We start from the raw sequence: 15613 nt of genomic DNA on the forward strand, positions 1-15613 counted from the left end.
GGTGACAGTCTAAGTAGTTGAGTCCCTGCCACCCTGATGGGAGACACTGATCAAGTTCCAGGCTCCTACCTTTGGCCTGACCTATAGCTGGTTGTTGTGGGCATTTAGGAAGTGAATCAGATGATGGAAGTTCTGTGTCTATCTCTCTGGTGTCTCTGCCTTTCACATTAAAATAATAAAACTCATTCCATTGTCTCAGTAACTGTTTTTGAAATACAGGTGGTTCTCAATAGCCACAGGTCCTGAATCAGCCGATTCAACGCCCTGTCAAAAATATTTGGAAAAAAATTGCATCAGTATTGAACTACTGACATTGTCATTCCATAAACAATACAGTCTAACCACTATTTGCATAGCATTTACATTCAGTTAAGTATTGAAAGTAATCTGGAGACGATTTAAAGTATAAAGAAGGATTTGTGTCATTACATGCAAAGTCTATGCCGATTTATATGAGAGACTTGGTATATACAAGTTTTAGTGTCCACAGCTCATCTTGGAGCCATCCCCACGGATACTGAGGGAGGATTGTACCAATGCGAGCCTCACTTCCTCCTGAGACCAGAGTGTCTTCCTCAGAAAGCCCTGCCCCAAGCATTGCTCTGGCTGCTCTTAGCCTTCCCTACACAGTGTTTCAGCATCCGACACTATTGACACTGATGCAGTGTAGAACACCCCTGATTTTATCCCACAGAACCCAAATATTGTCCCCATACAGATCACTATAGGCTCACAAGTTTAAAAAATAGCGACAGCAAGTCTTAGTCATGGTTTTGAGTCCCCTTTCGTACGGAGGACATCTCGCAGCCATGCCCGAGATTTCCTGCAACTTACAAGAACCTTTTCTTCATGCGGAGCATCCAATATCTTGACATGGAAATCAGATTTGTAACAGGTAAAGATACTTTAGGCAAAAAAAAATAAAATAAAGAACAAGCATCCTTTTAAAACAAGGTTACAGTGAAAAGCTTTATTTATTTAAAAAACCATCTTTTACATAGTGATGTCATTAAATGGTCTCAAGCGAGAGCCTCCTTGAAAGCCATGGCCCCTGGGAGGCAGGTTTCCTAACAGAAACGTTTGTGTAACCTCAGCTCCAGCACTTCCCACATGTGAGGGCCACAGCATGCCCTGTGGGGAGGGGGAATGAATACATCTGTGTCTCCTTGCACAGTGAGGAAGATCTGAAAACAGATCTGTTCCACATTACAGAAAAATCCCCAATTTTTATTTATGAATAGTTATAGAAGTTTCTTTACCCTGCCAATTAAGCTAATACTCAAAGATACAGGGGTCTCTGAAGAGCTGCCAAACCCAAACTTTGCAGCCATGAAGTGCCCAGCAGACATATTTTTTTACTTTAATAAATATAAATATCCAAAGTACAACTTTTGGATTATAGCGGCTTTTCCCCCCATAATCTCCCTCCCACCCGCAAACATCCCATCTCCTACTCCCTCTCCCATTCAATTCTTCAAGATTCATTTTCAATTCTCTTTATATACAGATCAACTTAGTATATACTAAGTAAAGATTTCAACAGACTGCACCCACACAGACACACAAAGTATAGAGTACTGTTTGAGAAGTAGTTTTGAAGCAGGCAGGCATACAGGTTAAAATTGATCAATTTGTGAACTGGAAGACCACGCCTTCGCCATGCCCCTATGTGGCCTCATGTCCCTACCTGATGCTTTTGCCACACCCCTGTGTGGCCTCATCCCCTACCTGGCCACACCTGGGTACCCACCAGTCAATCAGGTTAATTAACCACTCCCCTTTAGAAGTAGGTTAAAAGCCAGGCCATGGTGTGGCCCTGCCAGCTCTTCTTCCCTGGCCTCTTGCCAGGACAGAGCTTGCTGTAGCCCTGCGCCTCCAAGGCACATGGCCTTCAGGCCATGTGCTCTAGGCTTCCTGGCCTAGATGCTCATCCACCTGGCTGGTTCTTGGTGCTTGGTATGAACCCCTATTCACCTCTCTCCCCTAAATAAAGCTCTCACTCCCCTATGCATCTTTCTTACTAAATAAAAGTTTAAAACATACCATGCTGCCTCGTTTATCTGTGCCAGTATTTAAAAATTCTTCTCTAAATATTAGGCAAGAACCCTCTTGGGCTTATTAATATCGGGGACTTAGTAATAAACCTGTGGTGAAATTGTAAGGCACCCCAAATTCTGGTGCACATGTGGCACCCGGGATAGCATTTCTAGGGAACTTTAAGGGGCCACATTTCAGGGTAAATTTTAGGGGGTCTTCTGATTTCAGTTTTACCATTAATTCACATAGTACAACACATTAAGGACACAGATCCTACATGGGGAGTAGATGCACAGTGACTCCTGTTGATTTAACAATCCAGCAGACATTTTTAACCCAACTTCTGATAATTTTCAGGCACTCTGAACCATTGCCACTCCTTTAAACAAACAGAGCTGTCCTTGCTTTGGACTTGCCCTGCTACCTGTCCTGACTTCTGGCGGGGAGAACCACAGTAGGCCAGCCAGTTACCAGAAAGGCAGCCCTGAGAGAAGGAAGTGAGAGCAAAGTCACAGCTGCCTCAATGCACGCCGGCTCGTCCTGCGAGGCCCGCACCCTCGGGGAGAGTGGGGCAACGGTGTTCTTCCGGAGACAAGTTTCGATGAACTCGTCTGCTTTATTCACGACCACCTACACTTTTAGAAGGGACGTAACTAACTCAGGGCAACACTAACTATAGGACAGAACCCACACTGGTGTCAATACGCCTCTCCAATCAGCTTGCAGGTTACCTGATTGGCAGAAGGCGATGGGGGGGGGGGGTGGAATGTGCCTGGGGGGGTCCCGCCACCTGCCAGCAGTCAGGCTAACTGCACGGACTAGGCAGGCAGTCTCACAGGTTCACCCACAAATGCACTACTGCATTTCCTAGCACGAGATGTACCTGCTCTCACGCTGCGAACACCAGTCATTTCAGCAGCTCCCAAACTCATGACGGTTTTGTTTCCATGTTTGTTTTACCGACAATGCATTGATTGAACCAGCCACTTGGATTCCAACAACGGAATATGTGTGTTCTGCCCTGCTCCCCATCACGATTCCAGCCACATCCCCCAAACCATGTTTCCCTTGAATCAGTCACATTATTAGATGTGAATCTTCTCCCACTACTGTTTTCTGTCAGGTGTTTGAAATACCTTTGCCACAGTGACATCAACTGGAAAAAGCTGGAACTAGACTCTCCAAGCATCACAGAAGCCCCAAATTCATATTTTTTCTAACTTAAAGTACTATTCAAATCCTCAATGTATCAGTGCCATAAAATAATATCAGCTAGATTCAAAAAAGGACTCTTCAAATCCCAACAAATAGTAAAAGTAATTTGGGAAGAAAATGGTAATGGCCATGAGAATTAAATAATCCATATATTTTGGCTTATACTTCAGAGAAAGCATACTAGCAGTAATGATGTGAATAATTTAGATGGGAAAAATGGACTTTAAGTTCATCATATGAGTTAATAGGCAACTAATATTTACTATTTTCACATTAAACGTTACTGGAATTAAGCAAATACAGATTTTGGAATCAGACAATAGTCAGACACCAATGAAGAAAGATGGTTAAGAACATAATTGGGGCCAGCACTGTGGCATAGGTTAAGCCACCACTTTCAGTGCCTGCATCTCATATGGGCACCAGTTTGAGTCCCACCTGCTCCACTTCTGATCCAGGTGCCTGCTAATGCACCCAGGAAAGCAGCAGCAGATGGCCCAAGTCCTTGGGCTCCTGCACCCACATGGGAGATCTGGAAGAAGCTCCTGGCTTTGGCCTGGCTCAGCCCTGGCTGTTGCAACCATTTGGGGAACAAATCAGATAATGGAAGATCTCTCTCTCTCTCTACCTTTAAAATAAATAAAATAAATCTTAAGTGTGTTAATTGTTGGTATCCCTTTTCTCCAGGGGACTTACAACACAGATAAAATCCATTCACATGACAATTGGTAAAAACAGGGGTAGAGGAAGAGAGAGGAAGAGGGGGAGAGGGGGTCTTCCATCTGCTGGTTCACTCCCAGTTGGCCACAACGGCCAGAGCTGTGCCAATCCGAAGCCAGGAGCCTGGAGCCTCTTCCGTGTCTCCCATGTGGGTGCAGGGGCCCAAGGACTTGGGCCATCTTCCACTGCCTTACCAGGCCACAGCAGAGAGCTGGATCAGGAAGTGGGGCAGCCAGGACTTGAACCAGCACCCGTTTGGGATGCCAGCACTTCAGGTCAGAGCATCAACCCACTGCGCCACAGTGCCAGCCCCTAGACTTGCTTTTAAGCTTTGCTTGGTGTAATCTATGTCGCCTTAGTCTCTAGAATTATGTGCATTTGATGCTTCACAAATGATAAGAATATCCCCTTTGCCAGGTGAGCACAACTATTCTGTTTGTGTTCATTTCAAGGACTCTCCAAGCTCCCGTCTGGTGGTTCTCTCCCCAGCCTTGGGTAACGGGTTGTCCTCATGAACATGTATTGATCAGCACTTGGTGGGAGACGCCAGGGAAACTCTGCAGATCTCCAAAGTTCCAACTCGCTACAGCTTTCTCTCTTCTCCAAGTGCCAGCTGTCTTGGCCTCACAGGGGTCTGTACTCTCCCTGTGCCACGTCCTGAAATCTCTTTGCAGGCAGTAAGCTGGGCCAGTTGTAGGGTTTACTGCATTTATTCCCCCTTTTAAAACTTCTGTCCTGTGCTGCCTGATACTGTGCCTGTGCTGCTCAACTCTCAGAAGCTCACTGCTCTCAAATATTTCATTGATTTGCTTCAGTACTGAGAATTTGATAAAAACTTGTCATAAGAATTTTTTGGCAGCTGCTTTTTTTCAGCTTATGATGAAAGGTTAGTATGAATTTTGAGACCCTAAATAATATTTAGCTGGAGGATAATCTTATCATTTCTAGAACTCGGCACCCAAAATCTTGACTTCAATAATAAAATTCTACAGATGGTCTGATTTCATTTACTTTTTCCAATGAACACTCAAACCAAGCCCCTATCCCTAATACCTTTGATGTAGACTTGATCAAGTCCTTGTCTCTCCCCTTAGCTTGCAGATCCTCTTTCCATTTTCATAATTATAATTTAATAGACAACAACTCCCTGAATTAAGATAGTGGTGCATAGGTCAGGCTGGCCCCCATGAGATCCCATGTAGCATGACTGAGAATTTTGTTACCCCATCTGTAGTTAACATCTAATGCTAAACCACATTAAGATGTTTCACAGGAACCTCAGGCCCTGATCAAACAAGATAATAGTCAATTTAACTGTAGACTCCAGGCAGACCAGATCCACTTTATCACAGCATCTTTATAAGAACATCCCAGCCTCTTCATACTGAGCAACCAAAGGAGGGCCATGAGCACTGTGAACCCCCCAGAGACCTGCCCACGAGCTGATCATGCATTGCTTATCTCCAACCTTGACAACTATTTATTTATTTGAGAGGCCAAGACAGAGGGAGACCGAGAGCACCTTTATCCAAAAGCCTGAGATTCCCAGGGCTGGGCCAGGCCAAATCTAGGAACAAAGTCCACGTCTCCCACATGGGTAGCAGGGATCCAAATTCTTTGAGGCATGTGCTACCTAAGGAGCAAAGGCTAGGATTTAAACACAGACCCTCTTTTATGGAATGTGGGCATCCCTTACGGAGGCTAAGAATTGAGCGATAGTTGCATGCCTTTGTTCTGTGAACTGTAAAGTAAAACTTCCACACCTACTTTCTTCCACCACCCTGGTGTCAGTGGATTGGCTTGCTATGCATCAGGTTTTATTTGAGGTTCTACAACAAATTGGCACCCGGGAAAGAACTCTAGTTCCAGGTGGTATCTTTCTTGTAATACACTGACCTCAGACTGACAGTGTTCCTACAGTCCTGCAATTGTCCAAGCACTCGTTAGCCTCAGACACACCACAGTAGTTGACAAGATGGCAAGTAGTGAGCTCAACATATGGCACTGCTCATTTGGTTCCACCTTGAATGTTGAGTTTCAAAGGCATTTTATCTTTTCTGTGCTCAAACACAGACTGCCTTGAGAGGCCACTTTGTCGCTTGCTAGACGTGTTTTATAACTTGATTTCTCAGATCGGAGACAAGTGGGTAATGAGAACTCCAGTCCATCTTGCAACCCTTTAAGGCTATATCATGCAGGACTGGAAATGTTCTAGTTGTTAATCTAGAACAAAAACACGATATCTTATTGTAACATAGTCTGGTCTCGGTAATCCCCAAGGTCTGGGGGACAGTGGCCAGTTAAGAGGTCTTGGATTACATTACTGTTTGCCAGCTGGGATTGTTCTGTGAGAAAGAAAGGAAAAGGGAGAAAAAAAGATTTCCCATTGGCAGGATTTTATGCTAGGATATCACAGAGATGCAGCAGAGAGGAAGTGTAATATGCCTAGAACAACAGTTCAGGAAGAAAATTTACCCAAAGGAAAAGGAGAAGAGGGGAAGACCCGATTCTCAGGAGCAAGAGGAGCTGTTCCTCCCACAGATGAAGGTTGCCATGGCTTCCACCACCACATGGCAGATGGGGAAAAAGGATGAAGCAGCAGTATCATGGGCACTGAGTATGTTAATACTTGATCCAGGTTCTTGCTACCCACAGAGCTAGAAATACTAAAAAGGGGGCAGGCATAGCAGCCTGGTCAGTAAAGCTGCCACCATCGATGCCAGCATCCTACATGGGTGCCAGTTCACATCCCAGCTATCCCACTTACTTCCAATCCATCTCCCTGCTGAGGACCTGGGATAAGCAGAAGAGGGGGAGCCGGCACTGTGGTGCAACGGGTAAACACTCTGGCCTGAAGCGCCAGTATCCCATATGGGTGCTGGTTTAAGACCCGGCTGCTCTACTTCCCATCCAGTTCTCTGCTATGGCCTGGGAAAGCAGAAGGTGGCCCAAGTCTTTGGGCCCCTGCACCTTCGTGGGAGACCTGGAGGAAGCTCCTGGCTGCAGATCGGTACAGTTGCAGCCGTTGCTGCCAATTGGGGAGTAAACCATCAGATGGAAAACCTCCCCCTCCCCCCCACCTCTCTCTGCCTCTGCCTCTCCGTGTAACCCTGCCTTTCAAGTAAAATAAATCTTAAAAAATTTTAAAAAAGATGGCGTAAGTGTTTGGGCCCCTGCCACCACAGGTGAAAACAAAGTGAAGCCCCTGGCTTCTGGTTTCAGCCTGGCCCAGCCCTAGGCCATTGCAGCCACCTGGGGAGTCATCCAATGGATGGAAGATCTCTACCTGTCTGATTTTCAAAAAAATAATTTAAAGAAAAAAAGAATACTGAGGCCAGCACCATGGTAAAGTGGGCTAAGCCTCCGCCTGTGGCACTGGTATCACATATGGGCACTAGTTCAAGTCCCAACTGCTCCTCTTCTGATCCAGCTCTCTGATATGACCTGGGAAAGAAGTAAAAAATGACCCAACTGCTGGGGTCCCTGCACCCACATGGGAGACCCAGAAGCTCCTGGCTCCTGCCTTTAGACTGGCTCAGCTCCAGCTGTTGTGGCCAACTGGGGAATGAACCAGTGGATGGAAGATCCTTCTGTCTCGCCCTCTATAACTCTGCCTCTCAAAAAAAATTTTTAAAAATATTAAATGAAGACTGTGTGCAAATAGGAACAAAGTTTATTTGGCAGTGAGGGGATAAACCTACATTCACATATGAGTATGGCCTACCCCACTCTCAGAAATAGCCAATGTGAATAGCCAAAGAATTACTTATAAACAAGCGAAAAGTAAAACCAAAAAAAAAAATGTATATGTAGTTGGAAAGGTCTGAGAGAGGGAAAGGTCCCTCTAAGCCCCACAGCAGAAGAGCACATGCTAGATTTTCATGTATAAGCATGTTCCACGGTGGGAAAAGGCCTCTCCACCACCTTCCACCTCTTTCAAAAGGAAGGGAGTGGTACCCCAGTTGGACAGGTAAATGGAGTGAGGCCTTAGCATGTACCCTGGTCTTGGATGCAACAGGTACGTTCTGGGAAGATGGCTATATCAAATTGACAGAGCATGATTGTGCAGGGATACAAGAGTTCCAGCTCACCTAAACGTTAACTAGTTACACCATATCAGCTGGACTGGTTGACCCAGAGATTTGTAGCAGATCTCCCTCCAGCTGGACTGGCAATAGCAACCAGCTCTCCCTAAGGCCAGAAGGAATGCCCTCCACCCCCATCACACACCTGGAAGGGTCCTCATTTTTGTCAGGAAGTCACTCCAGTTAAAGCACAGCAAGTCCCATTATGTCCGGTCCCAACTGGAGGAATAAGTGACCAAGGCTTTATGTGGGTATACTCTGCAATTTTAACCTCTGACTCGTACAATTGGAAGAAATAACACGTCCTCATCAATAGGACCAAAAATGGATGGAACAGTGATTCTTCTCCATTTTCACCACTCCTAAGCTCAATTCGGAAAATGTCCAAAACTTGCTAACGACTCTACAGACTGCCAAGAGGCGGCAGATGGCCACTGAAAACCGTGAGCAGAAGGCGACTGTCCATATGAGCAAAACCCAGTACAGTCATGACTGGAGGCAACACCATGATGCCCGTTTTTCAACCCAACCGCTCTGTAGGCCATGCATGACTCAACAAGAACTCTGCATTCAGCATTACAGACATTGTATTTCAATAGGTTTGATAAGCTTAAGAGATACAGTACTGGAACAGTGCAGTTTTAATAAAGTGTAGGAGTTACTGCAAAAGCCACAAGAGAACATCTGACTTTTTGGAAAAAGTTTACTAAGCTTACTAACAATATGTAGATTTGGGTCCAAATGACCCCGGAGACTTGTAACCATTTAGACAGATCTTTGGTGCACAGAGTGTCCCCAATATCCAAAGAAAGCTATAGAAAATAGAAGGGTCTTTGGGCTTCTCCATTCATAATTGGTAGGAGTCACTTTTAAGGTTTTAAATACCAGAGAAGAGTCTTTGGAACAAAAGGAGAATTGAAAAATAGGGAAGCAGGCAACCCTGATGGTGGCAGCACTAACTGGACAAACTGAAGAGCAGGTGGGCAGAGCCCAGAGGGTCCCAGAGAATGAAGGGAAGAATCCCAAAGAGGAATCCCCAGAATGGTCCATAGTAGGCCTCAAGCAATGTACCTGCTGTAAGCAGCAGTGGTCTAGGAAGGTATACTTTAGCCTATTTGTGTGAGAGGGGCCCGAAAGAGAAAAACCAGGAAGTTTCTATGTGGATTAAATGAAGGTAGAATCCCTTAGAGGCTTGGCCTTCAAAGCAGCCCAGCATTTACACATAAGAAGTCCTATCTGGAGTCTGCGAACTCAAAAGGCCTCCACAGCCTTGGCAGCTCATGACAAGAGCCTAGGGTGATTACTGAGGCCATAAACAAGAGTGTCAATTTGTTAAGTCAACAACAGGAGTCACTGTGCACTTACTCCTCATGTAGGATCTGTCCTTAATGTGCTGCACATTGTGATTTAATGCTATAACTAGGACTCAAACAGTATTTTCCACTTTGTGTTTCTATGTGGGTGCAAACTGTTGAAATCTTTACTTAATGTATGCTAAACTGATCTATATATAAAGAGAAATGAAAATGAATCTTGAAGTGAATGGGAGAGGGAGAGGAAGTGGGAGAGGGGAGGGTTGCATGTGGGAGGGAAGTTAATAGGGGGGAAGCCATTGTAATCCATAAGCTGTACTTTGGAAATATATTCATTAAATAAAAGTTTAAAATCCTCACTTTAAAGTTAAAAAAAAAAAAAGGTCCTGTCTGACCTGATGGGGGGAGGGGTCCCTCCCCACCCCCAACTGGGGACATCCTAGGGAACTCTCCCCAGTCCTGTCCTGAAACAGGGGGTTTTTTGGTGAAATACTGCACTGATGAAACGCTGGGAGGAATTTCACAGATCTCACATGGGAAAAGCCCCTCCCCTCGCAATATCCCCAAAAGAGGAGGGAAGGATCGAGGAGAAAGTGTACGCAAACGCATAATAATCCAATGAATGCAGACTGGGCTCCAAGTTCTTTGCCGAGTTGCCCGCTTGGCTTGTCAGGTGTATTCTCATCATTAGATGCTTCTATCAATCTCTGGCTCACATGTGAAATTTATTTTAAGAACTTCTTTCTTACGTGAAGATAAGAACCAGAGCCAGCTCTGGGAACAGGAAGACCAGTGAAGGAGGAACGTCCAAGTGTGATAAAGGCCCGGGCAAGGGAGGGGAGGAAGGGCAGGTGCTGGTCATGCTGGGACAGCCAGATGCTAGTGATGGGGAATGAAGGGGCCTGGGGAATCCCATGAAGGGAACGGGCTTCGTTCTGATCCCCCAGCAGGGTCCTGGGAGACTCTGTCGGTGGGAAACCAATTGGTTTCCTGATGCTGGAGCCACCTTATCAATTTTGCATACTAGACTCATACACTAAGAAGAGCATGCCAGGTACTGGAGTTCTAGGAAAGCCATTGTAGAACTTGTTACAACCTCTAGACCGCGAGTTAGGGGATATCAACGTAAAGCACAGCTTCTCTGCAAGCTGGGACGCCCCCTCCCCATGTCAGGGCATGACTTGACAGCCAAATTAAATGCTTTATTCTCGAGTCTGTACACTGCAAGCTGCTCTTCCAGATAAGCACACCATTGTGGACGCACCTGAAGACGCCTTGATACAGGTACATCTGGGAGTGCGGGCTGGTGGGAGGCTGGGAACAGCAATGGCCGCTGACCCAGCAAAGGTTGGGCTGAAGCCCAGTGTGAAAACCTCAAACCTAAGGCGTGTCCCTTGGGGGAATAGGGGAGGAAGGGAATACAGCCCCCTCGGTGTAGGCTTTCTGGAATGCAAAGATGCATCTGCCCCTGCTGGTCATCTTGCAATGTTCCTACTTTGCCTGGCACAGAGGAGAATCAGTTTGTTCAAGAGCTAAGTGTGAGGAGAGAGAAACTAACAGGCCATTAGGTCAGGTTCCTGTGGGAAAGAGACTTCCCCCTTTTCTCATTAAGAGTACTTCTCCCCAAAAGCTACCTTTAGCACTTACCTTTAGAAACTTCTGAGTTTCCAGTTTTATGAGAATAGAAAGAAGTTACCTATCGGATAGTTTTTTTTGTTTTATCAAAGAGCAGGGTAGACAGGATTACAATTCTGGCCTTTGATTGTTCCCCAAATTGTGTGTAACGGACTCCATTTTGACAGTTTCTCCCTTGGTGCTTCTCGTCCGGCTGCTGCGGCATGAGATTTTTTTACAAATAAATCTTGCTTTGCTCACTGCCTTATCTGCGTGGAAATTCTTCTCCATGAGACCAGAACCAAGGTTTTCTTCATCACGATTTTCCTGGTAACAGGAGGGCTATAAAGAACCAAGGATATTCACTGCATGGTTCCAAACCCACGCACCCCATTGACAACCATGTCTGGAGACTTTTGTTGGTTTACTTTGTTAGTTTTAAAGAACACATACATGTGCTTGTCCCTGAGATCTGAGCCACAAGAGATACAGGCTTTTGAATGAGAGGACTTTGAAACTGAAAGCAAACAGCAGTATTGTTGCCAAAAACTCCCCCGCCCTGTTCTAGAAGATTCTTGTTAAAGACTTGAGAGAATGCCAGCTTGGGGGTGGGGGGGGGGATGCTTTAGTGTGTTGAGGACATCTTAATAGCTATCACCTCCAAAGACTGTTCAGACAAAAACACGGTGACAGCCATGAATTCCTTAGAAGATATAAATTCCTTAGCAGAAAGGAGATATAAAGAGTCTCAGAAGAAAAGCTCACATTCCCCAGCTTTCAGTAAGATACTTGGGCTTTGAATTTACCCAAGATCAAAAATCCTGCTCCCCTACAGACAGGAGGCACTTGCCCAATGAGCCATCCCCCACCAAGAGACAGCTGTGAGGGTTTCCAGAACTGGCGTTCGTTGCCTGTGGATACACAATTGACTGAAAAAGCTTTGGAAGAAGCTGAGAGAGGAGCTGATAGGGAGACTTTAGTGTGGACAGGGGGAATGTCAGAGAGCTTTTCATTATTAAAGAAAGCTTGTTGGCAGCACCTGCACTGGGGTTGCCAGACCTGAGGAAGCCAATTGACCTCTCCCAAGAGGCAAGGCTTCACATTAGGAGCATGAGCTCCAATTTGGTATAAAATAAATGGCAGTCAACTTTTCAAAGAATCTTGACACCGTCACCCCAGGCTGGCTGATGTGTTGGACAGAGGTAGCAGCCACCTGCCACACTGCAGCGGGCAGAGCGGTTCACCCAGGGGCAAGCCACCCAGTGCACACAACTTACCATGTGCTACTGCTTCTAGGACAAAAGGGAGGCTACTGGTTCGCTTCCAGCCACTTGGAGGAATTCCAAGCCATGTTATTTAATAACCCAAATACTTCTCAAAAATCTATATCATCTTTAAACCCAGCTGCTTCGCTCCCACCCCACTGTGGACAATCTATACACGGCTATTCACAGGTGATGGGACAGGGGCATTTCAGCAGGCCAGCCCTGACCCTTGGTCCCTCGGAAACTCTGCCTCTGGAACTCTTCTTGGATAAACAACTTCACAGCCTAGGGAAATGGAAAGACTGGGAAAGCAGAGGCGACTCCCCAGGAGACCTGGGAAGTGCAAGTGTTGCCCCCAGGTACCCGAGCTGGATGTGCTGAACACACAGCCCCCACTCCCACGGCTTCCTAGAGGGAAGAGTAACACACACCAGTTCTGTTTTTTCCTGTACCACATGCCCAGAGGGCTATTTGGAAAGTAAAAGGAATGTTGACATTAGGAAAGCAAGTCAAGCAAGCGTGCTCAAGAAATTTTAAGGTTGCTAGACGCAGTCCAGGAGCCAAACAACGTAGCCCTGGACATTACAAATCAAGCTATAGATGAGGAAACATCATAGTTAACCATGCAGCAAAGGTAGCAGCAACACCTAAGAGCCCTTAGTGACGCCACTCATTCCAAATACAGACCTGACTCACTTCAACTAAGACTGTTTCCCAAGGGACCTAGAATAAGCTCAGGAATGGGGTCCTGGTTCCAGGGGTCTGGACCTAACCCCTGACACCCTGCTAGGTAATGACCAAGGAATAATTTTAGTGCCTAAGTACTTGATGGAGGCTGTCATTGAAGTTATACATCAGAACACCCCCTACGGCCAGACTGCAACCCTCCAGTGGATTCAAAAGTACATAATCGGCCCAAACATTCAGAAAACCATACAGTGAGTCATACAAAAGTGCATAATGTCTGCTAAAATCAATCCTCTGGCCCACCCCCTCTCCAGCTGGGAGTGCAAGCAAGGGGAGATGGCCCAGGAGGTGACTGGTAAGTAGATTTTGCTGTAATGCTAAAGGCAAAAGGAAATTTCCAATACCTGCTCATGATGGGGGGACGCTTACCCTTGTGGCTCAGAGAAGGCACGAGCAGTGGTTTAAGTCCTGTGAAGGAAACCGTGCTCCGGTTTGGATTGCCTTTCTCTGTTCCAAGTGCTGTTGGAAGCAGCTTCATTACTAGCATTACTAAGAATTAAACGGAACTTACCTCCTGGACACCCCAGTTCAGTGGAAATGCTGAAAAGATGAACGGCATCCGGAAAGCAACAGTAGCTAAGAAATGTCAGGAAACCAACCGGACTTGGGAGAAGGTTCTGCTGGTTGCACTGCCCAGAGTCCTAGTGGCCCTTAAAGCAGGCTCCAATAGATGCCAGCAAGGTGTTTCACGGGAAACCCTTTCTCTGCTCGTGGCACCCAGGTGAACAAACTAACTTAACGTGGAAACAACTGGACCTTGTTAGCCTTGCACCATCTCAGGGATTAACCCTCCGTACTAGGCACTCATTTGATTCTAAACACATGCGTTACCCTACAGACGTTTCCCTCCAATACCTGGAGACTGGGTCTTGGAAGAGACCCAGCCTGAGGACCAGGTCCGCACCCCAGTGTACTTGTAACTCACTCATGTGTTACGTCGGCAGGGTTCAGGTCACGGATCTGATCTACCACACCTGTGTGAAGCTGGACATCGGCAAGGTTCAGGTCACGGATCTGATCTACCACACCTGTGTGAAGCTGGACATCGGCAGGGTTCAGGTCACGGATCTGATCTACCACACCTGTGTGAAGCTGGAACCAGACCCAGCTGCAGACTCACCAGCCCCCACCTGCTGAGGAAAGAAAGAACTTCCCAGACCAGGAAAAGCACCTGGCTCCTGCCTTCGGAGCAGCACGGTGTGCCAGCCGCGGCAGCCATTGGAGGGTGAACCAACGGCAAAAGGAAGACCTTTCTCTCTGTCTCTCTCTCTCTCACTGTCCAAAAAAAAAAAAAAAAAAAAAAAAAAAAGAAAGAAAAAGAAAAAGAAAAAGAAATAACTTCCCAGAGAACTGTACTGTCGTGAGCCAGGACCCGGACTGAAGTGCAAACTAAAGAAAAGAAGCAGTGACACAAGAAGGAATCCAAGTTCCTTGACTCATAAGGTACTAGCAATCCTGTGCTTTTCTGTGGAGATTAATGAGCCCCATGTGGGGGGTCGGGAAAGAAAGAAACCTTTGCCTAGACTGGGCCCAGCTACGTACAGGCCTAGCTTATAAAGGGACTCCTGCTGAATTTGTGGGTTACTGTCACTATCGGGCATTCTCAGTCTTGCCCTAGTGGGTGTTCCCCCTGCAAGGGAGGAAAAGGGGTTGACTACACTCATTAATATGAGATCCTCAAAATGACAACCCCCTCACTGGGGGATGTGTCCCATGAATAAGTCACTGCATGACCTACCAATGATAGCCTTAATGTCCACGGCATAGTAAGAACTTCTTAGTTCAGACTTAAGTCAGCTCAATCAATAGCTAAACCCCAGTTGGAAGAGTCAAAGTTGTGCATTCCTATTGGGTTACCAATAGAAAAACACATAAAGATGGCTATTTCCAAATATGAGTACAACTGGCTGAGCCCTACTATAGGACACTTGAGCCAGGAGGCACCCCCACCCCCCCATCACTGTGTTGGGAACAGAGAAACCATTCTTAAGATACCTGGCCACCCCTTTGGAAGTGGATAAAAGGCCTGGAGCATGGTGGGCCCCTCTCTTTTGTTGTCATTGCTGCACATGCCTTCAGGGTGCATGGCCTTCGGGCCGCCCACTCCCTGCTTTCCTGCCTGCATGCTTGCCACAGGTGGCTCGCTCCTGGCCTGCCCTCTGCTTGGTATAGACCCCAACTTAGCCTCTAGACTTCTCTTTCTCCCCTAGATAAATCCCTCCTTCTCTCATGCATTTCTCTCACTGAATAAAATCCTTAAAACTTAATAATAAAAAAAGAAACACCTGGCCAAATAGCACTGGAGAAATGGGGTGGAACCCTGTGCATCACTGTCAAGACATTGTGGTCCTACAGTTCATGACTGGCTTGCAACTTCCCGAGGAAGTCAGGTCAGAAATATGGCGGCCAGCCCCAGATGAGACCTATAATATCCATTTGTGGCCTTGGCTTCCCCTGGGATTTATAGAAAGATGAATTTTGAGCCTCCCTTGGGTCAAGAAGGATGGGTAGAGAATAACTAAAGCCTGCCAACTTTCCCAACCACCTGGGCTGCAGGTGGACCCCAGCATGGCCCAGGCCCCTCTTGAGCGGGTACCACCATCTGCTTGCCACGGTT

At 46.5% G+C, this 15613-nt stretch overlaps 1 long non-coding RNA gene across 7 annotated transcripts in view; it reads right to left on the reverse strand.

Moving 5' to 3' along the window:
• Positions 1-13913, reverse strand: part of LOC149126925 (uncharacterized) — an 85389-nt gene extending 71476 nt beyond the window's left edge. The window contains exon 1 of one of the 7 annotated variants that reach the window (XR_016232299.1): positions 13508-13913. This is a non-coding gene — a long non-coding RNA (uncharacterized LOC149126925). The remainder of the gene's footprint in view (positions 1-13507) is intronic. The other 6 variants (XR_016232300.1, XR_016232297.1, XR_016232298.1 and 3 more) reach the window with 6 other exon arrangements.
• Positions 13914-15613: the final 1700 nt, after the last annotated feature.

The sequence above is a fragment of the Oryctolagus cuniculus genome, chromosome 4 (assembly GCF_051225735.1).
Source record: "Oryctolagus cuniculus isolate XC-2025 breed Fujian yellow rabbit chromosome 4, ASM5122573v1, whole genome shotgun sequence".
In the NCBI taxonomy this organism is placed as follows: Eukaryota; Metazoa; Chordata; class Mammalia; order Lagomorpha; family Leporidae; genus Oryctolagus; species Oryctolagus cuniculus.